The following is a 27,992-nucleotide window of genomic DNA, read 5'->3' as shown; positions in this document are numbered from 1 at the left end:
ACTATTCCAGAGGACGAACGGAATAGTTATGACCCATTGATGGCTGCTGTAGAACGAAGGTACGGAAGCGAACACAGGAAACAGATATATCAAATAGAATTGCAAAACCGTTACCATAAAGCTAATGAGACTTTGCAAGAATTTGCTTTGGTTGGCTCATTTGGCAAATGTGGACGCACCCGTGGAATACACCGAGAGGGTAAAAATCCAGAGTTTTATAAATTCCATACGGGACGTAGAAACGAAGCGAGCGACATATGCAAACCCAAAACCCATATTCGCAGAAACGTATCACATGCACTGACTCAGGAAACAGCGTCACTTTTTAGTAAGCCCGTATACAAAGTTCATGGCGGGGAAGTTGAAAGTTGAAAGGCCAGACTGGGTAGACACAATTGTGGAAGCATTAAAGGGAACGCAGCAGAAAAACGATGGTGCAGTCAAATGCTTTAAATGTGGAAAGCCAGGGCACATTGCACGTCATTGCAGCACCGGTCCTAATAGTTCCAACAATGTGGGTGGCCGTAAATGCAGAGCTGAAGGAGGTGAGCAAATCTCCATGCCCACTCAATCGTTTAAACTAAAGCGAGTCAGCCGCAAGGGGCGACAGCTGGCTCCTTCAATTGAATGCCCCATAGTCGCTATCTCGCAAATTGGAAGAAGGTCAAACAATCTTACTGTCGGAGGACACGTGGATGGAAAAGAACGTTTACTGACTGTAGATACGGGCGCATCTCATTCCATCATTCGATCAGATTTAGTCAATAAGAAGATAAGACCATTGCTTGGAGCAAGATAACGTACAGCCACGGGAGAGGACACCCAGGTAATTGGAGAAGTTGCATGTGAAGTAGCAATTGGGAACGTCATGGTACTACAAAATGTTATAGTGGCAGAGATTGTTTGATTGAAATCATAATTGGAGTGGACGTCTTAATCGACCAAGGCATCAAGATCGACATGCAAAGCAAGACGATGCAATATAAGAACATGGATGTGCCACTTAATTTCGGCCACGAGAAAGGCTACAGCAGTAAACGAGTGCTGGTGGAAGAGAGTCAGCAAATACCACCAAAATCAGAAGCAGTCATCTGGGCAAAGGTTGATGGAGATTGTGGGACACACAAATTGTGGGTTGTCGAAGTAGCAAACAAATCAGCACTGAAAATACTTGTAGGAAAAAACCCTGGCTATGACAGTACAAAATGGACGTATTCCGGTAAGATTACCCAATGAGTTCAAGTCACCACTCAAACTTACCAAAGGAGCTATTTTGGGAAGATGCCAAGAGGCTGAAGTAGTCATTAACTGTGAACAGATCCAAGAACACGTCTCATCTAGTAATACTGATCTTTCAAATGACATCACGGCATGGGCGGAGGGGCTAGAGGAAGCCTATCAGAGTAAGGCAAAACAAATGCTCCTAAATACTGGAGATGCGAGGCCGATCCGTCAAGCTCCACGTAGTGTCCCACTGGCGAAGCGGGAAGTTGTGAGTCAAATTGCCCAAGAAATGAGGGACAACGGTGTCATCGAACCATCATCTAGTCCATAGAGCGCACCGGTAGTACTTGTAAAAAAGAAGGATGTAAAAATGAGGTTTTGCGTGGACTACCGAAAGTTGAGTGACGTTACAAAAAGGATAGCTACCCATTGCCAAGAATTGACGACACTCTGGACTCGCTCTCTAGTACGAAATGGTTTTCCACACTGGACTTGAAAAGTGGCTACTGACAGGTAGAGTTAAAGGAGGAAGACAAAGAGAAAACAGCCTTCGGCGTCGGAGATGGTCTTTGGCAATTTACAGTAATGCCCTTTGGACAATGTAATGCACCAGCTACTTTCGAGAGACTCATGGATCAGGTATTGAAAGGACTACATTGGAAAACATGCTTGGTGTACCTTGGACGACATCATCGTATTGGGTAAGAACTTTTATGAACATCTTAAAAACTTGGAGGAAGTTTTCCAGAGAATAGCTGGCGCTGGTCTGAAACTAAGTCCTAAAAAGTGTGCGCTGTTTAAAAAGGAAGTAAATTATTTGGGTCACAAGGTAACGACAGAGGGCATCTGCACTGCGAACGAAAAGATAGAGGCTGTAAAGAATTGGCCAAGACCACAGAACCTACATGAATTGAGAAGTTTCCTTGGGGTGTGCACATATTACCGCCGATTTGTACCAAATTTTGCTAGCCCATAGCCTCCACGAGCTTACAAGAAAAATAACGCTTTTGAATGAAAGAAGGAGCAAGAAGTGGCTTTCCAAACATTTAAAGAGATTTTGTGCACTGCCCCATTGTTGGTATATCCGATTCCAGGAGCAACATTTATTCTAGATACAGATGCGAGTGGATATGCTATAGGAGGCGTTTTATCACTACTGGTCGATGGACAGGAGAAGGTAGTTGCATATTACAGCCGTTCGATTGGAAAACCAGAGAGGAACTATTGCGTTACACGGAGAGAAGTGTTGGCATTGGTAGAGTTCATTAAACATTTTCACAAATACCTCTACGGCCAGCGATTCCGCGTCAGGACAGATCACGCAGCGTTGAAATGGCTTCTGCAGTTCCGTAATCCGGAAGAACAACTGGCACGGTGGATCGAGCGACTACAAAGCTATGACTTTTCCATTGAGCATCGAAAAGGTAGTACCCACGGAAATGCCGATGCAATGTCACGAAGACCATGTAGTTTGGAATGCAAGCACTGTCCAAAGGCCGAGGCTAAAGAAGACATTATAGATGTCCGGCTAATGACTATAACATGTACGGATGAATGGGACAAGGAACAACTAAGGAAGTGTCAGCTAGAAAATACTGATCTGTCACATGTTATGCAAGGGCTCGAACAAAGACCAAATAGAGAGGAGATGTCAGCAGAGAGTCCCATTGCGAAATCATATTGGGCACAGTGGAACAGTTTAGAGTTGATATCCGGTTGCTTGCATCGAGTATGGGAGAGTGAGGATGGTCAAAGTAAGAGGAAACTGATAGTTGTTCCAAGGAAAAGGATTCCCGACGTTCTCAGTGAACTACATAACGGTCCAAGTGGAGGTCATCTTGGAATCAAGAAGACGCTCGAGAAAATTAAGCAGAGATTCTTTGGGTTTGTTGCCGTCAGTCGGTCACCGAGTGGATTGCCAACTGCGAGCTTTGCAATAGAGCGAAAGGGCCCAAAACCCGAAGTCATGGCCAGATGCAGCAATATAACTCAGGTGCGCCATTTGAAAGGATCGCCATGGATGTCGCAGGTCCATTTCCTACTAGCAACTGCGGAAAAAAATATGTACTAGTGGTTTTGGATTATTTCAGCAAATGGCCAGAGGTATACCCAATCCCAAATCAAGAAGCGGAAACAGTAGCAGAAGTGTTTATTAACAATTGGGTTGCAAGGTATGGTGTACCAATAGAGTTGCATTCTGACCAAGGCAGGAATTTCGAATCAGCTGGAAATGTGTAAATCAATGGGCATTCGAAAAACACGGACAACTGCGTTGCATCCTCAGTCCGATGGTATGGTGGAACGATTCAATAGAACATTGGAGGAGCACTTAAGGAAAGTAGTGGACAAGTTCCATAAATAGTGGGATACCCGCATACTATTATTCTTGATGGCTTACCGATCAGCAGTGAATGAGACAACGGGCCAAACCACTGCAAAAGTAATTTATGCAATAACCTTCGACTGCCAGCTGATTTGAAGTTTAGGATAGATGCCGATGCGGAGAGAAATGTCAATAAATCCACTGGTGTCTTGGAAGAAAAGATGAGGGAGATACACGATCTTGTAAGGCAATGATCAAAGATTATGAGTGACAAGATGAAAGCCAGATACGATAAAGCAATTAATTCGGAAGGTTTTCAGGAAGGAGATTTGGTACTGTTATACAACCCACAGCGAAAAAAAGGTTTGTCCCCGAAATTGCAGTGTAATTGGGAAGACCAATACAAAGTTATAAAACGGATCAACGATGTAGTGTACCGCATACAAACCATTGGCAAACCACGAACCAAATTGAGAGTGTTCATTTGGAAAGGCTGGCAGCGTTTAGATCGAGAGATTTGTCTGATCGGGACGATCAGACTTAGGTGGAGGGCAGTGTGACGGATATTAGTGACACTAAGTGATACTCACATCACTAGTCTGATGCTAAGTAAATGAAGCCACAACAACAATAAAGCAGGCAGTCACTTGTATACACATAAACGAATCAATCATCATGTCTACACATATGTACGTACACGTAGCGGAGAGAAAACGCACAAACACATGCATATATCTTATCTGAGATGCGCTCAAAAGTAGGTAATAATTTGTACAAGTAACACTCACATATGCACGCGCATATGAGAAGCTATAAACGTAGTTATAGTTGGTAATTTTATAGCTGCTAACTAACTAGTTAATTCTAGAATAAAACCGCCTAGAAATATGTCAACGAGGAAACAGAACACTATAAAGCAGCAACAGTTGAGGCACGACAATCAGTTTGATTTAAGACGCTATCTGGCGAGCAATAGAAGTGTTATTTTGAAAGTAGTCTAATAAAGACCATTTTGCATTATCGAATATTGGAGTTATTTATTCAACAGTTTAGTGATTGGAACGTTAGTAGAAAGTTGCAAATAAGAGGAATTGCAGCAAATTCGTTACAATATTCATAGTACTCAATAATTAATCGCGTTTGTTATACATTGCAGCTCCCGGCCTTCGTGTGACATATTTTGTTATTTTGCAAATAATTAAAATTTTCACTACTTGTGTTGGGTCGGTTTTAAAAGTATACCTTTTACCATTGTAAAAGCATTGAAGGTGTAAAGTGCAAGCTAATATAACCACTGCCGGCACAACAGCGAACAGACCGTTTAATATAGGCCCACTGGATTGACCCTACATCAACAGCGCCACCAACACACGCAGCCACCATCGACAGCGCCAATCACCTTGCGCAGCCACTATCAATAGCTCCAACACCAAGCGCCAACAACACCGCGCGCTACCACCAACCTACCAGCCACCTTTAATAGCGCTACGATAACAACCACCATCAACCTCGCGCGCAACCATTATCAAAAGCGCCAACAACACCACCGGACGTAACCGCAACCACCAGCCGGAACAACGACAGAAAGGCCGCTTCATATAGGCCCAGCAAATTGCATCTTGCCCTAACAGCCGACACAACAGCAGAAAGTCCGCTTCATAATGGCCCAACGAATTGCATCTTGGCATAACAGCAGCAAGGCCGCTTCATAAGGGCCCAACGAATTGCATCTTGCACACAACAGCGGGCACAACAGCACAAGGCCGCTCCATATAATCCCAACGAATTTTCACCTGGGTATAACAGCCGGCGTAACAAGAGCAGAACGGCCGCTTTATATAGGCCCAGCAAATTTCGCCTGACATAACAGCGAACATCAACGACAGGATCAGCGGTGAGTTCGTTCCGTAATACGCAAGGCGAATTCATTACAGGTGGTGTTATCCCATCAGCTGATTGCTTCTTCTTGATAATTTTCCATACAGCGCCTTGTACTACAACATGTCAGTTAATCGAAATCAATGAAAATTTTCTTTTGACTTGACATTCCTCCGCACGGCGAATTGGTTGAATTCGCTTTGCCACCACCTAGTATAGATTCGCCTTGGTAATACGGAAACCAAATTTTTTTTTCTATTTACATTTAATTTAATAAACAACTGTTTGGTTTTGAAATAATACTACATATTTAAAATATACATAGATGTATGTATATGCACGAACCGTAGAAAGGAAATTACATAAAATTATATGAACTTCATTTAAATTTCTTTTGTCCATAAAAAATATTCTTTACATGCTATATATGTACATCTATGTACGGCGTATTCGTTTTAAATATATTTAGATGGTAAGGAACGTACCTTTGAAAGGTGTGAACTATTGTCGTTGACGACCAATAAGTTTTGAATTTTTTCACTATCTGTTCATGATTATCGAAACGTTAACATCTACGGTGAACCCAATTTTAAAATTTCGGATTATTAAATTTAAAATCCAAAACGAATACAAGTGAAGATTTGACATCAAATGTATAAGTATGATAAATACTTTGACTATATATGTATATTTAGCTTTAAAATACTAGACATGCAAATTTGTATGTTGTATACACTGGATTGAAATGTAAAGCTAAATATATTATTTAAAAAGCGTCCAGCTTTTCCGTTTGCCCTTAGTGGAAATTAGTACATAAGTATACTAGAGTTTTATTTATTTTTCGACTTCACAAGTAAACATACTATATATTTGAGATAACTAATTTAGACAAATTCGGTCTGTATCCTTATATATATTTTTTTATTCTTAAATGAAAGCCTAATTTACATAGTACACCTAAGTAAAAATGTAAATTTTAAGTACGGACGTTAAAGTGCTACGTCAGCGTTAAAACGTTATCGGTCAGCTCTAACTAGCATATGTATCAGGGTATTTTGAAGGAAGTTCGTCTTTTAAAACTTAAATGATTTGTAAGAATACATTTGTCTGTATTCACGTATAACTAAGCATACTCATTTAAAATAATGGATGCTCGAAAGCGAGATCATGTTATCATTATAAAGTTTCTTCTATTTAATACCTGCAATAACGTTAAGTCAACTGATGAATGCACATAAGTTGTATTGAATAACTTTAAAAGAATTTTTTTTTTTTTTAAGTGAGAAAAACAAATTTAAAGCGAACTGAACTCAATTAAATAAAATAGAAAGGGAAAGTTTATAAATAGGGAAATAAAAGAGGAAAAATATGAACAAATGAAAGTAATATTAAACTAAGTAACATTAAAATTAAATAAAGAAAAAAATTTAAAATAAAGTAAAATTACCTAAAATAGGATAAACTGAAATAAAATAAAATTACATTAAAATAAATAAATCCAACCAAAACGGAAATAAAATAAACTATAACGAAATAAAATTCGGTGAAATAACAAATATTATAAATATGCAATAATAATAAAAACAAAATGAAATTAAATACGCTAAAAATTAAACTAAATATACCAAAAATAAAATAAAACAGAATAAAGTAAAATAAAATACGATAAAAATTTAGCTAACATACCACTTAATTACATATATCTAAGGTTTATAAACAAACTTACAACCAAAGCTTATACTTCAATTACCATTTTTTTAATAATTTAAAGCTCATTTTATCTGTGAGTTAATATTTTTTTTATATCAAAAATGAATATCAGACAAAGGGAAAGAAAAAAAATTAAATTTGTTTCATATATATTTGTAATTTATATTTAAAGATTAATATAAGTTACACGCATAGGTACCATAATACCACGCAACGGCACACCCTACGATCACGTTGCTAAGCGTGTGACTTATTTAGTTCAATAGGATAAAGTCGCTGACGCGGCACACGCGCAACCATCGATCAGGTCACCTTACGTTAGTTATGGGAATCGCACGCTAAGCAATTCCTGTCTACACGCGCGAGCAGTTCTGGGTAAAGAATGGGAACTACAACGTTGCAACGTATGTTTAGGGCAGTAGTTAATTAGCGTGCAAGTGGAACGAATAAAGAATTTGTGACGTTTAATCTGAAATCGTTCCTTGTTTCAATTTACAAGTATCGGAGGACAGTGAGTTCCTCCGCACCTTTAAATTTTTTACATCTCCCCCGAGACGGAAGATAACTGGCGCCCTAGCTTCGGAGTGCAGGGTTCGAGTCGCGTGTGTTAAGTGAAAAGTGCAAGAAAATAGAGAAAATTGAAAATTCCCCAATCTAACAGGGAAAAGTGAAAGAGAAAGAGAGAAAATTGAAAATTCTCCAATCTAAACGCGAAAAGAATCCTCAAATGAGACATTGGATTGTGTAGGTCACACGTATATTTTCTTACAGTTCTTATCTTTTCAGCATACCTAATCATGAACGCCGACTAAATGAAGAAGTCGCTGACTGAAATGAATGGCGCCGTGAACGCCATCCTCGCTCAGCTGAGGAAAGCCTCAAAAGCGTAGAATCGACAAACGCTGACGAGTCCATACAAGGACTTAGCCAAACCCTAGAGAGACTAGAAAGTAGGGTAGAAGAGGTTCGTCGGCAATCTGTCGATAGCGAGGCAACACCAGTAGAAGAGCCTCTTGTGACTCCTCAGACGGAGGAGGATCTCAAAGAAATAGCGAGGTTACCAGATTACGTGAAATAACTTCAAGTGTTTGATGGATCTCGGGAGCACTATACCTCCTGGATCCATAGTGTAGAACAAGTCTTAAGTGATTATAAGCCCGTTCGGCAAAAGCCAATATATAGGTCAATTTTAAGGCACATAAGATGCAAGATTAGGGGAGCGGCAGATGCCGCCTTGGTGTCTCACAATATTCTAGATTCGGATTGGAAGAAAATCAAGGAGATTCTCTCCTTGCATTATGCGGACGTTAGGGATATCGAAACCCTTGATCAGCAACTTACCCTCATGACCCAGGGGCGACAAAAGTTGTCCGAATTCTATGCCCAAATCAACAAGCAATTGCCACTCACGATAAATACGATAAGCACTGATAAATATGTGCGCACAGAAACCAAACCATTCAAGGTACAATAATGCAACCCACTCCAATGGGAGCTTTGCAGACCGACATCAAAATCAGAGGGGATTCAACTCCCCATACGCTAGGTCAGGGCAAACCAGGAATAGCCAACAATCTGCGCAAAGCTGGCGCAAAAACAGTGACCCCCCCCCCCACGGCTTTAATAGTGGATGCCGGTGCATCCTCTCAAACCCGCCAGACAGGAAATTCCAGGTTCTCTAGGTACGACGGGCCAAGGAAAAGTCAGTTTCCAACAAAATTTTCAAACAACGAAACAAACAAGAAACAAAAATTGTTTCATCTAGTGGCCGTAGACGAAGAGGGGGGAGAAGATGCCTCCAGTGAACAAAAAGATTCAACAGTTGACCAACTAAATTTTACAATGGGAGCCTCGTGTCCGGCGTACCATATTTAGAGTACGTCACTCAGGGTCAACGTATATTAGAGTTCTTAGTTGACACCGGCGCAAACAAAAACTACATTAGCGAGCGCGTAGCTTTAAACACTACCCCAGTGGAAAAATCATTCCACGTAATCTCGGTGGGGGGAAGAATCAAGATCGACAAGAAAGTTTGCGGAAACTTTTTTCAGTTTGTTGGTAGGGATCTGCCGACTACATTCTTTGTCCTTCCCGGTCTAGAATCATTTGACGGGATAATAGGGAATGATACTCTCTCTCAGAAATTAAAGCGGTGTTAGATAGGGAGCTCAATACCCTCATCCTTAAACCAGACATCCTTCTGCCTCTTAAGCGAAAGACTGCGCAACAGGTTAACTCCATTAATATAGACATCCCCCTTGACAACTATGTCACCGAATATACGAAAAGCAAGCTATATGGGATACTAGAAAAGTACGAAACTTTATTCGGTCCAGTCGACCAATTCACGGAAATTCAAACCGACCTCCAGGCTGAGATAAAAACAGTAACCCAAAACCCCATTTACACCAAAAGCTATCCCTACCCCGTCAATATGCGTGGAGAGGTCGAAAGGCAAATTCAGGAACTGCTTTCACAAGGCATCATCCGTCCGTCAAAGAGTCCCTAAAACTCACCCCTATGGATTGTCCCAAAGATCCGGCTCGGATGAAGAAAAGAAATACCGGATGGTCATTGATTTTAAACGCTTAAACGCCGTAACGATTTCCGATACATATCCCATACCAGACATTAACGGGACTATTGCCAGCCTTGGCGAAGCCAAATATTTTACCACACTGGACTTAACGTCAGGATTCCATCAAATCCCAATGAAAAAGTGCGACATCCCTAAAACGGCATTTTCCACCATGAATGGAAAATATGAATTTCTGCGACTTCCTTTCGGGCTAAGGAATGCGCCCTCTATCTTCCAAAGAATTATAGACGACATCCTCAAAGAATTTATATGTCGAATTTGTTTTGTACATATCGACGATATAATTATCTTCAGCAAGGACGAGGTCACCCATTTGGAGGACATCGAAACAATTCTTTTTAGACTACTAGACGCGGGACTCAAAGTTAACCTACAAAAAAACACAGTTTTTAAAAAGAAGCGTTGAATTTCTGGGTTATATTGTAACCTCCGAAGGAATCCTGCCAGATCCTAAGAAAATAAATTCGATAAGAAATCTGTTGCCACTCTCAAATCTAAAAGAGCTCAAAAGTTTTTTAGGTTTAACTTCTTACTATAGGAAATTTTTTCGGGACTACGCCAAAATTGCGAAACGGCTCACTAACCTCACAAGGGGCGAACACGCACAAGTTAAGGCTACGCAGTCCAAAAAAAATGCCAATATCACTAAATAGGGACGCCCTTAGGGCATTCGATGACCTTAAGGAAATGTTGACAACCTCAGAAGTCTTCAGAAGGTTTCAGAAACCAAATTGTGTTCGGGGTCAGACTTCAAATCTACGAAGAACCGCACCCTGGACACTCACGCCACTAGGTAGGGATAGAAAACATTAGTGAAAACGAACTAATTAGCATTTTGAAAGAAAAACTGAGCCCAAATGTCATCAATGGTATCAAAATACCGGAAGATCAGTTAGGCCTATTACAGAGAGTTTATTTAGACCATTTTACCAACTATAAGGTATGAATAGCGCAAACCCTTGTGGAGGACTTAAGAAATCCAGATAGTGTGTGTGAGGCAATAACAAAGGAGCACAATAGGGCTCACCGTTATGCCACGGAGAATAGGAAACAACTTCTTGAGCGTTGCTATTTTCCCAAGATGAGCAGTCAAATTAGGAAATATGTACTGGCTTGTGAGACGTGTAAACTCAGTAAGTACGACAGGCACCCTCATAGGTCAGAATTACAGGCTACACCAATCCCATCGCGACCATGCGAGATCCTTCACTTAGATATATTCGAAATTCAGGGGGAAACTTTTTTAGTTGCATCGATAAATTTTCTAAATTCGCAAAGCTTTTCCACATCAGAAACAAAGGAACCCTGCACCTTAGGCAAAAAATAGTGAAACTTCTGCACTATTTCACCACCTCTATAATTCTAGTCACTGATAGCGAAGGCGGATTGATTAGCCCTGTTATACAAAGCTTGTTAGAATCTCTAGGAATTCAGCTTTACCACACCCCAACTCAGAGGGGTGAGGTGAACGGCCAAATCGAGAGATTTCACTCTACGTTATTTGAAATTTTTAGATGCCTAAAGGCGGAGAATGAAGCACTCAGGACCAAGGAACTTGTTATCGTACCTGTAGATCGCTATAATAATTCAGTTCACTCGGTAACGAACAAAAGACCAACAGACATTTTTTTTAATCGCTCACAAGCTTCCAACTTCCAAGAACTCCTTGACCAGAGCAGAAAAATGAATATCCAAATTAAAGCACTATTGAGGGAAAAGCAAATGGCTCAGATAAAAAGACACAATAAAAAAAAGGATGCTACCGGAGCGTTATGACGAAAATGACGTCATATACGTGAAGGATAAGCAAACAAAGGGGAAGCAAAAACCTCTATACAAAAAAGAAATCCAATATACATCAAAAAAAAATCGTTTCAAAAGACAATAAAGTTTCAGTCACCACACTCAGTGGGAAAAAATGCATAAACTCCAAATTAAAAATATAAAAAGAAGGGGACAAACTACCCCCACACAATAAAACAAACAAACATACAAAAAACATGAAAAGAAATTATAAAAGATCTGTCACCAAGAGGGAGTTTATCTAACAAGAGCGGGCTTGTAAGTGGGACAAATCGTGCCTTAGTAGGCTCGTAGTGCCATCGAACTTGACAAATGGCTACACTACTTCCAAACGGGATTCTGGCGATCTCCCCATAGCTGGTTCGAGAAATTTTAACACCTCTGGTCCAGGAGAAGAAAAAAAATTTGAGTTTATGCGCCTAACCCGCTAAGCAAATATTTATTTAATTCTCTGCGCCTAGATGAAAAAGAGAAAAGAAAAAGTTGAGCTTATGTGCCTAATCCGCTAAGCAAATATTTATTTAATTCTCTGCGCCTAGTCCGTAGATGAAAAAGAAAAAAAGAAAAATTTGACCTTATGCGCCTAATCCGCTAAGCAAAAATAAAACAAAAAACTTTTTAACAAAAACAAATAAACAAATAAAAATAAAATTAAAATATTAATCCAAAGAAAAGAAGAAAAACGAAAAATTTGTTAACAATGAAAAAGAAAAAAAAGAAAACCAAAATTTTTCACCTTTTTAATTTTCCAAATTTTTTGTTCCTTTTTTATTTTTGAAACCTTTAGTAATAACAGTATAAAGTAAAATTTTTAAATTTTATTTTAATCTTCCCCACTAATCATAATTTGTAACCCACTGACACATTAAAAAATTAGCATCGCTAGAAAGACGAAACTCCTAAACTAAAACAGTAACGCTAGTTTAATGATAACCAATCTAATCTTAAGAATTCCGCTTACTAATAATACCTTCCTACTATCAATAACATGTTTCCTTTTTATTAAATAGATAACCGTAACTTACTTAGAACATAACAACTACTAACTACATTAAATTAGAATTAACATCTTGCGTTGCAGATTCCCACTGCTGGCACCAGCCATCAGCGCACTACACATATTTTTTTGTTTCTTTATTGCCAACAAAATTTGATTTGCTTTACAACAATTATCTAAAAAAAAAAACAATGTTTTAGTGCGAGAAGATAGCTTATCTCTTATGTAAAACTATATGCCATCAATATTAATGATACATAGAGAGTGCAGCAGTAAGAAAAATAAATAAATTAATTAAAAGAAAAGAAATTAGTTTAGCTGTGAAATAACGTATTATAAGTAATGTTTGATTTAAATTTGTATGATTTAAATAAATACATAACTTATTACAAGTAATGTATGATTTAAATACCATTTCCGTATATCAGTAAAAATAAGAAGAAAATTAACAATTACATTTTACAGCTGAATATTAAAATTATAGTTTAACTACAAGGCCCCAATAATAACCATCCAAATCGGAGATGGACGTCATCGACCTACAAATATATACCACGATGGTGACTCAAATGGATAAATTAGCAAGCCATCTAATCAAACGAACCGACGAGCAACTCTTAGCCCAGCACTACATCAACCAAACACTCGAACGACTCGGAGAGTTGATGGGAAGCACAAGCAAAACTAGTCACCCGATCCATTAACTGGATTGGGTCAGCATGGAAATGGCTGGCAGGATCGCCTGACGCAACAGATTGGAATAACATCCTCCACAGCCAAAACCAGATAATAGCGAACAACAACCATCAATATAAGGTCAATAGAAATCTATTCACAACCACCGAAGAAGTATTGAAACAAATTGAAGAAGTGGTGAACCGCACCAACTACGTAGTAAAGGAAACAGAAGGAATCTAATTCGAGCAAAGCGCACTTCGCAACATCGTCCTCGTTCGCAAAGAGGTCAATGAATTTGTGCGAACATGTCAATTGGCAAAGCGAGGAATTGTTAATACCAACTTGTTAGACATAGACGAGGTGAACCAAATCCTATCCGAAACAGAAACCCTCCCATGCCAGAATGTAATTGAGGCAATCGAATATGGCCAACCATCGGTCCTCACAAATGGGACACTTCTACTCTACGTCTTATCGATGCCGAAAGTGACGGCCAGTAAATACAATCTTCTGATTACCCGCGCTGGAACCTACGCTGGTAAACAAGTGGACCTACCGTTCGACAGAATGCTGGTCAATCAAGAGGAGACATACGGGTTGACGAAGGATTGCATGGTTATCGGCTCATCCACAATATGCAGCTCCGAGTCCTTGATTGCGCTGGAAGAAAACAGCTGCCTGCCACGACTCTTAAAAGGTAGGGCTGCTAGACGAAACGGATCCCATATAGAGCTGGTAAACGAAAACACCATTTTCATTTCAAACTCCCAGGGCATAATAAGGAGCAACAATGCCACAAATACTATTAATGGCACATACGTAATTCAATTCAACAACGAGACAATCAAGATTGGCGATCAGGAATTTTCCAGCAATGAAGCTGTTACCGCACACGCCTTCCAAGCCGTACTTTCTAACATAAAAAAGCATACCATGAAAGTCAATTTGGAGTACATCACAATGGAGAATGTTAAGTATCTAGGCTATGTTAATGAAAAAATCAATTTTTCTATCGTTACAGAGGCTATCTCGATTTGCGCAATAGCCCTTATTGCCGGAACGCTGTGGAGATCTTACACAAAGAAACTAGACCTTCCACCGGTTCAAATTCCTACGCATTGGACGGGAAACATTAGCATAAATAGGATCCCCAAAGGCAAATCTGCACCTGAATTTTATCGCTCAGATCCTAGCCTGCCAGTCACAAGCGTCAGTACTAAATCATCACCAGAAGGTCGCAATCACTCCTTACAAAATTTCTCCCCCTCACGCTTTTCGACATTTGGTCTACGAGACGCAGATCTTTAAACCATCGATCAGGTCACCTTACGTTAGTTATGGGAACGGCACGCTAAGCAATTCCTGTCTACACGCGCGAGCAGTTCTGGGTAAAGCATGGGAACTGCAATGTACACATTTTAGTTAGGCTAAGAAGTTATTTAAGCCGGAGTCATTGGTGCCGTAGGTCGTATCGCTGTATCCGTATCTCTAACGTAATGTTATGGAACTCTTCTTACTGGCTTACTTTTTGGGGTTTTAAAGATTTTACTATGATTTTTGATGAGGGGAAGGCTAATCATAACTACTCGTGTGCATCTGGCTTAGTCCCGTAGCTTCAGTTGTCGTGGATTCATAAAAAGTAGCTATGATATCCTCATCACTCTAAAAGACCAGTGAGTTTTAGTCAGAAAAATTTGTATGCACACTAGGGTTAAACACTATCGCACTGATTTACATTACCGTACTTAGATATTTGTATTCGAAGAAAAAAAAACAAAGAAAACTCTCTAAGATTGGCGGCTATACTCATGCGTTCTCTTAGCCGCTCTATACCCTCCCTCCATGACTTTTTTTGATGCTCATAAAAGTCCCAAATAAATAAACAACAACTGATTTTCAGACCAAATATGACTTATTTAACAATTCATTTCTTTATTTAATTATCGTGTAGCATAAATGTATCTCCCTACATTTTTCTTATACTTATAATATATTTCCATTTAAATACAGACCAAATTAAATTCCTTAACTACTCGTCAAAACAAGAGAGAATCAAAAAAAAATCATAGAGTCTAATGAAAGACTACATATATTTAATTTGTCGCATGCGAGAGAAATAAATGTAATGAGGGATTCGATTCGTATGTATGTATGTATGTAGAAGAAAAGTCAAAGAGATTCCTCTGATCGCAAATGAATTTCTGAGTAGCAAATTTCTATTATTCTCAATACATAAATATATTGCCTGATAGAAAATAAGTTCTATGAAAAGCAAAACTAGATTTATATTTAATTATTATCCAATTGAAAGATTAATTAGTTTACATTAGTTATGGAGAAATCGTCGAGCAAAAAAAAACACATTGCCAACCGAAATCCGAAATTATAGCAGGTTTAAATAAATATAAAAATGATAAAATCACCACAACAACAACGATTAATACTTACAGAGATACTGGATCTGTTGAAGGCCTTCGTAGATTCCGCACACTGTAGATATGCCATTTGAAGCAAGTGGAAATTCGCTTATTTCGATGAGTTTATATTTTTGATAGTAACACCTATTTTGATTTTATCAAGTTGATTAAATTATTCCTGCACGTTTAGTTAAAGCAAAAAAAAACCGGGCACATTGAATTCTTAACTTCCTCTCGTTTGACTTTTCCCTCTCTCGGACTTTATTACAATACTGAATTTATTTATGGAATTTCTTTGAACTTTGATTTTTCTTTTCATTGATTACACAAAATTTTTCTCACAGTAATAACTCTAGTTTGAGCTCTCTTCTTTTCTGGTTTTTTTTTTCTTTTCTTTTTTCTGTGAATACTTAACAATAATTATTTACAGATTTTTTTTTTCATTCAAATACTCCTTTCCTCTACAAACTTATTTTTCAACCACGATGGTTTACATAACTATTTCTTAATATCTTCCTCACTTCACTTTTAATATTATTTAACTATTAATTAATTCATAGTTTAAATTAGATAGACGCTGTACAGTCAGCACAAAACTGAAATCTACTGCTTTTCACAAGTGGTAAGGAAATACTAAGTGAGTCGTTGGCTGACTCTCAAAATTTTGCAAAAAGTTCTTTCTTCCCCCTTTTTTTTTTGTTGGATAGAAATTGTTTTTGCTTTTGGAACGTCAAACTGCCTGCATTCTTCAGTGTTCTTTCACTTAAAGAGTTTTCCCAAATATATATATGTATATAAAAGGTATTTTTATAAGCTAAATTATGCTTGCGGGCTTCCTCCTCTGGAGCAAGAATGTTATTTCCGATGAAAATGTGTATGGTGGATTATAGGCTCAAGAGCGAAATCCTCCACCTGCCTCCTCGCATATGTATGTTGTACAATTGGTATATTGATTTGATTCACAATAATTGAAACGTATCAGCTTTATTTATATTAAATTTAGTTATTTCAAAACTTTACTTGAGTTAAGTTTAAACTTTGAAGGAAATACTTTATCTCCAGGAATATACTTAAGATGAACTGCTCTTGATGATCGCCAAATCCAAAAAGAACTTTTAGAGCGAAGGAAAATGGCTACAAGCCCAAGTGGATACCAATTTATGCCCATATAAAGCAACTCTGTTTTCAGCATTTCGCCCCTTTTCGCCTAGAGTTGGCACAAACATTAACATTGGGTTAGACAAGTCTTGATATCTTTCGCATGATACCAACCTATCCTACCATTCTCTTTATCTTGCAATTGATACATGTTGTTTCCCTTTTTATTAATAACTTTGGCTTTAATAAAAACTGGGGCAAATTTAGAATTGAATTTTTTTGAACGATCGCTAAGAGAAAAGTTTCTACGATAAACATTTTCACCTACTGCAAACGTTTGCGACCTACTTCTGAGGTTGTATCTCTTCGCAGAGTTTTCAAAGCACGTTTGTATATTGTTCATGATTTCCGCGCGCACGAGTTGAAGCCTATCATCTCGGTTCACTACAACATCCCCCCCCCAAAGACTCGAGCGTGCGGAGGAGCTGATACTCTTCGGCATGGTTAACCATTTGTTGGCCAAACATGGAATAATAGGGCGTAGTGCCAATGCTCTGATGGAAAGATGAACGCAATCCTTCAGCTATGAGCTGCAAGTTCTTATCCCATTCAGTTTGTTCTTTCTTTAGGTATGAACGAATCCCAGCAATCACTGAGCGATTGACCCTCTCGCTAGCGTTAGCTTGTGGACTATAAAGTGCCGTAAATAAATGTTTTATTCCTCTAGCAGAAAGAACCTTTTCAAATTGGGAAGATGTAAATTGACTTCCGTTATCGGACAAGATGTACTCGGGAGTACCGAAAATTGGAAAAATATGTTCCTGTAGGTAATCGCAGATAACTGGTGAAGTAAACTTTTTGACAGCTTTCAAAAATGGAAACTTTGTCAAATGATCGAGGATAACAATGGCACCAATATTGCCTGCTTTTGATCGTGGATAAGGTCCTATCAAATCGATATATAATCTTTGGCATGGCCGCGAGGTTTTAAAATTACCGGCCATTGGCGGTCGCAATACAGTGTTTGGATATTTATTTTGCTGACAAATGTCGCAGCACGCTATGAAGTTTCGTACATCATTTATCATTGAAGGCCAATAAAAATTTAGTCGTAATCTTTCGAGAGTTTTAGAGATACCTCCATGGCATTTATTTGGTGGGCAATGAGCATTTTCAATGGTGGTTTGGACTAACTCCTTGGGAATCCATAGTTTCCAACAGAATGATTCACGCATTTCGTTACCATCGCGACGTTCAGTACGTTTGTATATTTTGCCTTCTTTTACTTGTAAATCTGGCAAACTGGATTGATTTGTCTCAATTTGTGTGTTCAGTTTTACATAATCTTCCGATTTAAAGGCATCTGAGTTGAGATCAATTGACGGAAATAGGGTTATTTCACTGATCTCTTCGAAATTTTGCCTTGACAAAGCGTCCGGAACCACATTCTGCGAGCCACGCCTGTGCTGAATTTTGAACCGGAAGCCCTGTAGCTTCAGAGACCAACGCGCCAGTCGACCACTCAAATCTGTTTGCTTCATTAGCCATTGTAAGCTTGCATGATCGGTTATGATCGTGAAGTCTTGACCCTCGACATACGCGCGAAACTTGCGCAAGCTTAAAATGGCTGCAAGACATTCCAGCTCGGTTACACTATAATTTCCCTGTGCCTTGTTGAGCTTTTGTGAAAAATAAGCCACAGGTACTTCAACCCCTTCTTCGTTTAATTGGCCTAAAACAGCACCAATGCCAAGTTTAGATGCATCACATTGTATGAAAAATGGTTTATCATAGTTAGGGTTAGCTAGTATAGGAGCAGATGATAACAAATGCTTAAGTCTATCGAACGCTTCTTGGGCACTATCATTCCACTTAAATACTTTAGCTTTCTTGAGTAAATCAGTGAGAGGTGTAGTAATAGTTGCATAATTGGGTACAAATCGCCGATACCAGCCAGCCATGCCAAGGAATCTTCGCAACTGTTTGATGGTGGTAGGTGATGGATAATGCGTTACTGAGGATATTTTGTCTGGATCAGTCCGAAGAGTACCGTTTCCCACGATATAACCAAGATATTTGACCTCTTTCATGCAAAATTTGCTTTTTTCAATGTTGATAGTTAATCCTGCTGTTCTGAGATTTAGCGCTACTTCTGCTAACGTTTTAAGGTGGTTGTCAAAGCTTTCTGATACTATAAGCAAATCGTCGAGGTATACGAAAACTTTATCCTTTAGGTAAGCAGGTATGACGCGGTCCATGAGTCTGCAAAGGGCTTGGGGTGCATTGCATAACCCGAAAGGCATAACACAATATCTATACATTGGCCGATTGGGCACTGTAAAACAGGTAAAATCGCGACATTTCTCCGCTAATGGAATCTGCCAGAAAGCTCGTCTGAGATCTAGAGAGGAGATGAATTCGGCTTTTGGAAGACGACTTAGTATGCCTTCAATATGTGGTAAAGGATACGCATCTTTGATGGTGTAACTATTAACCTTGCGTGAGTCTAGGCATAAGCGAACTTTTTCTCCTTTTCTTACTAACACTACTGGGCTTGACCAAGGGCTGTTTGGTGACTCCTCGATAACTCCTAGCTTCAACATTTCATCTATTTCAGAGTGAACAAGTTTTTCTATAGCTGGAGAAATGGGAAAATAGCGTTGTTTGATAGGGCGTACGTTTGGCTCTAATTCAATAACATGCTCCATAAAATTTGTTTTACCTAAGCCTTCTTTAGCATACGAAGGAAATAAATCTTTTACATTCTTCAATTTAGTCTGCTGCTCGTATGATAACTCGTGCATATCTGTCCTTTTCACTCCAATATCCTCACTGCAGGTAATCTCACTGATCAAATGAGGGGCTATTTGAAATTTTGACCAAAAATCTATTCCAAGGATAAGGTTTTGTTTGAGACTCGGTACAATAAAAAATTCTATTTCAGTTGATTTCCCTTTATAAACTACATTGAGTTTGCATGTACCAAAAACAAATTGTTCTTTGCCATCAGCAGTGCTGACTGGAAGTTGGTGTTTGAGGACCAGTTTCCTGTCGGAGCAAACCTTATCAGCAAGCTTATGGCCTATACAGGATATTTGTGCACCGCTATCTAGCAATCCTAGTTGCATTTCCCCAAAAATCTGGATTTCGGCATAGGGTCGTAGATCAAATGATTGTTTCTTATTGGCCGAGACAAGATTATTAAGGAACATTTGTTGGGTTTTGACTTTTTTCCAAAATCTATTCATTCTTAGAGAAGATCGTGTTTTTGTCGTAGGGACATTGATTATCTCAGCATCACCGAAAATCTCCTTTCGTTTTTTTGTTATAATGTTCTAATCGCTTTTCATACGGCAATAAATGTTTTAACTCAGGCTTATAGTCACTAGTCTGGGTATTTTTCTTACAAAGTATAGGTTCGTTTAATTCCCGCGAGGAGCAGCTTTCTGTTCCTCGCGCGCATTCGGGTTTCCCGGATTGCACTTTGAACAATTGGGTTTGTATATGCCGATGCTTCCGCAGCCGTAACAGAATATTGTTCGGTCCTTCAGGCAATCGAAGTATCTGTGGCCTTCTTGCCTGCAATTCCAGCACACTAACTTGTGAGTGGAAAGAATATCTATTTCTGGGACTATATCTGACTCTATCACTGTTTCATTCTTAACATCAATTTCATTAATTTGTTTCGAATGCATATTATTTCTATTTGGCAAAGATATACCAGAACTATTATTGCTTTGTTTTGATATTTCTTGCAGGAGAATCTCATGCTTTAAGCACAATTCTCGCAACTTCGCTACCGAAGGGATGTTAACATACAGCAGCTGCTGTCGAAGAAGTGGTCTTAATCCTCGTTGGAGAATTTCTACCAACTCAATTTCAGATATAGGGTTGTGTAAGTTTTCAGAGATTTTAAAAATGGCATTTCTAAAATCGTCAAAACTTTCGTTCGTTCCTTGTCTACGCATTCTCATAGTCTCTCTTATATCTGTGTCTGTTCGATGTTCTGCAAAATTCGTACGTAATGCTTGACATAAGCTAGGCCAGGTTACTCGATCGACTGTGCGTCGATAACGCCAGTACCAATCTTTGGCATCGTTAACGAATACGATTTGTGCATGTTCGCAGAAGAGATTAAAATTGCCTGCGAGGGTGTCAATCACTTGTGACTCTATTCTATAGATAAAATTCTCTACCGACAGACGCGATGTTCCATCGAACTTAATCGACCAGTTCGAAATGAGACCAGCTACCTTGCCTGAATTCATAAATGTCGACACGTTGCTAAGCCGTGAGTTTAATGGGACAAACGGTGGTGGTTGTATGTTAATATTTGGGTTCGCTCGAACATCGTTATGTAAGCTAAAGTCGGGGGCATCTTGTGGCCAGTCAAGCTGTGGTTGTGGTTCTATGTTCGGTACATCATTTCTTTGTTCACGTGAAGTGATATTTATTTGACTAAGTCGTTCGACAATAGTGTTCACCGTTTGATCAAAATGGCTATCTAACATATTAGCTATCCGAGTATCAAAGTTTTCGAGTATAGAGGCCTGTCGTGCTGAAATTACAGCATTAACTAAGGTGCGTATGCGATCCTCCTCAGAACGGGAATTGCTGGTATCATTAGCATTGTTTGTTAAATCTGGGTTCGGAGTCTGGGTTTGAGGTTGTTGGGGCTGTTGAGCCGTAGAACCACCTTGACCTGTTGCTTTCAACTGCCTTTGCAATTGTTGTGAAGTAGAGCTCTGGTCAGGGTCTTCGGCGTTGTTGTGGACATTCGACTGCGAACGAGTGACAACAGTTGTTGAGCGAACATCTTTATTAGAACATACAGCCCGACATAGTGGGCATGTGTTATTCTTTTTCAACCAGTTTAGCAGACAACCGCGATGAAATTTGTGATTACACGTAGTTCGAATTGTGTCACCGTTTGGACCTAAATTATCCTTACATATAGCACAAGTATTCGAATTCATCAATGGTGGAGGAAAATTATCATTACTATGACGAAGCATTTCGTTTATGTAAAAAAAATTGTAAGATAAAACTCTTAAATGATTTGAATATTATCTGGTCTTACTCATCAGTTATTGTTGTTTAAAGAAAATCTCGAGGTTATCTTTCTATTACGAATATGAAATTGTTTTCGCTCATCTGGAAGAGAAGGCCGTAGGAAAACATCCACGAATTCCACTCTCAACCAAAGCTACTAGGTTTAAACTAGGCAATGTAGTTGAATACAAATTTAAAATATTTTAGCGGTATTCAAGAATATCATTTAGACTATCAAGAAAATATTCAGCAAAAATGTTTTAAAATAGTTAATTTTAATTTTTCTATTATATATGTATACTTTGTGTATATTTAACCTTTATGACCTGGTTAGCGCGTTATGCATTTAGCTTACCGCAAAACTAAAATTCTCACATCTAAAGGGAAAATCTACTGCAAAGTCAGAAAACTAAAAGCAGGTAGGGGTAAGGGGACAAAAATTTGGAACCCTTTCGAAAAAAAATTTAAAGAAAACTACCTTCGTCGGGGGCCCCACGTTGGGCGCCATTTCTGTTATGGAACTCTTCTTACTGGCTTACTTTTTGGGGTTTTAAAGATTTTACTATGATTTTTGATGAGGGGAAGGCTAATCATAACTACTCGTGTGCATCTGGCTTAGTCCCGTAGCTTCAGTTGTCGTGGATTCATAAAAAGTAGCTATGATATCCTCATCACTCTAAAAGACCAGTGAGTTTTAGTCAGAAAAATTTGTATGCACACTAGGGTTAAACACTATCGCACTGATTTACATTACCGTACTTAGATATTTGTATTCGAAGAAAAAAAAACAAAGAAAACTCTCTAAGATTGGCGGCTATACTCATGCGTTCTCTTAGCCGCTCTATACCCTCCCTCCATGACTTTTTTTGATGCTCATAAAAGTCCCAAATAAATAAACAACAACTGATTTTCAGACCAAATATGACTTATTTAACAATTCATTTCTTTATTTAATTATCGTGTAGCATAAATGTATCTCCCTACATTTTTCTTATACTTATAATATATTTCCATTTAAATACAGACCAAATTAAATTCCTTAACTACTCGTCAAAACAAGAGAGAATCAAAAAAAAATCATAGAGTCTAATGAAAGACTACATATATTTAATTTGTCGCATGCGAGAGAAATAAATGTAATGAGGGATTCGATTCGTATGTATGTATGTATGTAGAAGAAAAGTCAAAGAGATTCCTCTGATCGCAAATGAATTTCTGAGTAGCAAATTTCTATTATTCTCAATACATAAATATATTGCCTGATAGAAAATAAGTTCTATGAAAAGCAAAACTAGATTTATATTTAATTATTATCCAATTGAAAGATTAATTAGTTTACATTAGTTATGGAGAAATCGTCGAGCAAAAAAAAACACATTGCCAACCGAAATCCGAAATTATAGCAGGTTTAAATAAATATAAAAATGATAAAATCACCACAACAACAACGATTAATACTTACAGAGATACTGGATCTGTTGAAGGCCTTCGTAGATTCCGCACACTGTAGATATGCCATTTGAAGCAAGTGGAAATTCGCTTATTTCGATGAGTTTATATTTTTGATAGTAACACCTATTTTGATTTTATCAAGTTGATTAAATTATTCCTGCACGTTTAGTTAAAGCAAAAAAAAAACCGGGCACATTGAATTCTTAACTTCCTCTCGTTTGACTTTTCCCTCTCTCGGACTTTATTACAATACTGAATTTATTTATGGAATTTCTTTGAACTTTGATTTTTCTTTTCATTGATTACACAAAATTTTTCTCACAGTAATAACTCTAGTTTGAGCTCTCTTCTTTTCTGGTTTTTTTTTTCTTTTCTTTTTTCTGTGAATACTTAACAATAATTATTTACAGATTTTTTTTTTCATTCAAATACTCCTTTCCTCTACAAACTTATTTTTCAACCACGATGGTTTACATAACTATTTCTTAATATCTTCCTCACTTCACTTTTAATATTATTTAACTATTAATTAATTCATAGTTTAAATTAGATAGACGCTGTACAGTCAGCACAAAACTGAAATCTACTGCTTTTCACAAGTGGTAAGGAAATACTAAGTGAGTCGTTGGCTGACTCTCAAAATTTTGCAAAAAGTTCTTTCTTCCCCCTTTTTTTTTTGTTGGATAGAAATTGTTTTTGCTTTTGGAACGTCAAACTGCCTGCATTCTTCAGTGTTCTTTCACTTAAAGAGTTTTCCCAAATATATATATGTATATAAAAGGTATTTTTATAAGCTAAATTATGCTTGCGGGCTTCCTCCTCTGGAGCAAGAATGTTATTTCCGATGAAAATGTGTATGGTGGATTATAGGCTCAAGAGCGAAATCCTCCACCTGCCTCCTCGCATATGTATGTTGTACAATTGGTATATTGATTTGATTCACAATAATTGAAACGTATCAGCTTTATTTATATTAAATTTAGTTATTTCAAAACTTTACTTGAGTTAAGTTTAAACTTTGAAAGAAATACTTTATCTCCAGGAATATACTTAAGATGAACTGCTCTTGATGATCGCCAAATCCAAAAAGAACTTTTAGAGCGAAGGAAAATGGCTACAAGCCCAAGTGGATACCAATTTATGCCCATATAAAGCAACTCTGTTTTCAGCATTTCGCCCCTTTTCGCCTAGAGTTGGCACAAACATTAACATTGGGTTAGACAAGTCTTGATATCTTTCGCATGATACCAACCTATCCTACCATTCTCTTTATCTTGCAATTGATACATGTTGTTTCCCTTTTTATTAATAACTTTGGCTTTAATAAAAACTGGGGCAAATTTAGAATTGAATTTTTTTGAACGATCGCTAAGAGAAAAGTTTCTACGATAAACATTTTCACCTACTGCAAACGTTTGCGACCTACTTCTGAGATTGTATCTCTTCGCAGAGTTTTCAAAGCACGTTTGTATATTGTTCATGATTTCCGCGCGCACGAGTTGAAGCCTATCATCTCGGTTCACTACAGTAATCAGCTGTTTATCGTTACGACGGTAAACCAAAACCCAATTGGTTGGCTACCCTACAAGACAGGTACCCGTTACCTAATCGATTACTTAATCGTTACCAATAACTTGGTCACCAATTATCGTCTTAATGACTTTTACATTGCTGTCGTGAAAGAGGTAACGCATGCGCTCTCTCAAAATAGTGTACGTGTGACTCGCTTTCTCGTTCTTACCTATTTTCGACATTCCTTCTCGCTCGATGTTATTTACATTTTTAAGTTACTTCATTAGGTATGTTTTCGTTATCGCTAACCAAAACATATGCAACAACAACACGGGTAACTGGCCTATCGGTTACCCGTACCGGTTACCTTCTGTCAATTCGCTTTTTATATGAATGATACGCGTCCCTTTTGTTTAAATAATATTTAATTATGAATAAATTATATATACAATGGTTTTTAAAAATAATTTCCTTAATTTTCTAGTAAACCTTACATATGTGCATATTTATATGTACAAACTACATATGTAAAGACATAAACTCATTCGTAGTCGTGCCCTTTCTGAAACCATTTTGAGTTTCGAAGCTCACACTGATGGTGCTCAGTTTGCATAGATATGAGTGTTGTAGATATAATACCGGCATATATGCAGCCCCATTTCGTGCTATCAAAGTCGATTTGCAGGTGATGTTGAGCTTTGAACTTGCCCCTTTCCCATAATATGCGTGGTAGGGCCTTATATGTGATACTAAAAAGGCCGAGGGACAGTTGTCGCAGTTTTCTTGTAGTTTGAGCAAATGTACGTTCTTCTTAGAGCCACAGCTGGAATATTGCTATGCCCACATCGTCAAATCGAATTACCTAGAATGAAAAAGAAACGAATATCAGTAAGGATAGATAATAAGTTTTTAATATAACCGGAAGTGCTTAATAAATACAAGATACTCAAGGGGATTTTAGATAACCAGAATCAGGACCTGTAAAGTAAATTCAAGTGAACCTCCACCATGCCAAGACATCTTCCGGTAGCGGGGGTACCCGAAGATTATAACAAGGGATAATTGATAGATGTTGGGGTAATAGATAGTAAATTTTGCGTGCTACAAAAACAAAAACGAATAAATGCAGATGACTGTTTAATCCATTATGCGAAGTTCTTTGAATGGATGTGCAAATTGAAACGGGCAACGTACTGCTAAAACTGCTTTCCACGAGTAACCCGGGAACGAATTGATATGACTACGTCTATTCTTCTTTAGCAGCAGTGCCGAGCACCAATTCCCTTTTGGACAGGAAAGTAAACGTTTGGTTGTCTGCAAGTTTATCATATGCCAGTACAGAACATACTCGTTTGCTGGATCTGAGCAGTACATCTAATTTTCCCAGATTTTCTGGGCTCAGCGAGGGTATCCTCCTGAATGGTGCATGTGTACCCTGCTGCCTTGCCTGGCCGCTCACCCAACAACACCAGGCACGACGGAACTTGCCTTGCGACACCCAAAGTGCACTCACGCTTCTCATGGCTCCAGCGGGTTAGTGGGCTTAGAGTATACCCGTGGTAGCTATGCCTGTCGTAAGAGGCGACTAAAATACCAAATTGATTCAAGGGGTTTTGTAGCGCAATCATTTCAATGGGTTGCCAGCGCAATATATAGCCTCTCCAACCCAATTGTCAACGTCACCTACCCGTGGCGAATCCTGTTTCTTTAACAGCCGAGGCTCTGGCGACCTCATGTTCCTTATGGATCTACATTTGAAGGCGCTTAGTTAGCTGACATCGCTTACTTAACCGGTAGATTCTAAAGTAAAAACCAAAACACACAAAATATAGGTTAGGTTGAAGTGGCCGGTTCATGAGGATCTCACATAGACTGAATGAGTTCGTAGTGTTACCAGAAGTTTGTTTTAACGGCCAAGCTGAAAACCCTATCAAGAACCAGGACCTATGTTATAAAAAAACTCCGTCCTCTTGACAAATACTAGAAGCTTCCTAGGACTTAAGCCACTGGCTGCTTCTAGATCTGACAGCTTTATCACTCCTAATAGCTGGAGCCTTAGCCTGGCAAGCGCAGGGCACGATATTTCTCAGGGGGCCCGGTATTTCTCGGGGGGCCCGCGATTTAGAGGTACTAAGACATTTTTTTTTATTCAGGAGAGTCTTTAGTTGTTCCATGTGGAAATTTTAAGCCGAATTTCAAACGCAACGAATATTGATAATGATTTTTTACCTGGTCCCTCGAACAGTGAGGAGACAATAAAAACATCAAACAAAAATATATGTTTACATGAATCCGAAATCGTAAAGTTTTCGTGGTAACACTGATGAAGGTTCATCTTCAAAAAGCTTTCCAACAATACCACCAACTCTGTATCAAAGTCTAGATTATTTAAACAACTTCGATATCGGTACCGTGAATAATGAGTTTTTGCGATCTGAAGAAGTCAACGAAATAATTCGTCGAGGTCATCAAAAGTGCCCTGTTATTTTTCCACGTGATTGTCATGACGAGGCATTTCCTACCTCGTTGTTAAACAGAATCTTGCCAAATGAAGAGAAAGTGGAGCGTCACTGGTTGGTGTGGAGTGCCAGTAGCAATGCTTTTTATTGCCTACCATGTCGTCTGTTAAGCACCAATACTTTAAATCGACCTAAAATTTGTTGTCCTGGCGAATATTCGAAATTCCAGGTATGGAAGAAGCTATACGCTGAACTGCCATCACACGAAAATACTGAAGATCACACTAAATGTTATATTCAATGGCGATCTTTACAAAACCTAATTCGAAAGGAGGCTACAATTGATACACTTATCAATGAACAGCTAATCACTGAAACTCAAAAGTGGAAAGAAATTTTATATAGAATTTTGGACACTATTTTTTTTTCAAAAAGCGAAAGGATGGACATTTTTTGGGCACCTAAGATCTCATAAGCCATTATGATCCGATACTTAGAGATCATTTGGAGAATGTTAGGATTTCACAATAGCAGCACAAACGTTTACAAGTTCACTATCTTTCCCCAGACATTCAGAACGAGTTTATAGAAATTTGTGCAAAGCATGTGAGGGAAACTATATTAGATCATGCCAAGAAAGCTAAGTATTTTTCTATTATCGTTTATGCTATGCTTGATGCTAGTCACGTTGACTACGTTCATTTTGCGCTCACTCCATTTCAATTCGAAAGCACCAAATTTACAATTCCAGAACAGATTTTGGGTTTCGTGAATTGTAACCAAAAAACTG

The 27,992-nt window shown here is 38.4% G+C and overlaps 1 protein-coding gene across 9 annotated transcripts in view; it reads right to left on the bottom strand.

The window, feature by feature from the left end:
* Nucleotides 1–27,992, bottom strand: part of LOC137244139 (protein transport protein Sec24C-like) — a 625,388-nt gene that overhangs the window by 580,385 nt on the left and 17,011 nt on the right. For 2 of the 9 annotated variants that reach the window (XR_010950808.1, XR_010950809.1), the window contains one exon: nucleotides 25,121–25,605. The exons of 1 other annotated variant lie outside the window; for it this stretch is intronic. The gene's annotated coding sequence lies outside the window, so the exon portion shown is untranslated. Of the gene's footprint in view, nucleotides 1–25,110; nucleotides 25,606–27,992 lie in introns of those variants that run through there. 6 more of the 9 variants (XR_010950810.1, XR_010950812.1, XR_010950806.1 and 3 more) reach the window with 4 other exon arrangements.

Source organism: Eurosta solidaginis, chromosome 3, assembly GCF_040869045.1.
Source record: "Eurosta solidaginis isolate ZX-2024a chromosome 3, ASM4086904v1, whole genome shotgun sequence".
NCBI lineage: Eukaryota > Metazoa > Arthropoda > Insecta > Diptera > Tephritidae > Eurosta > Eurosta solidaginis.
This window is presented reverse-complemented; position numbering and strand designations above follow the sequence as displayed.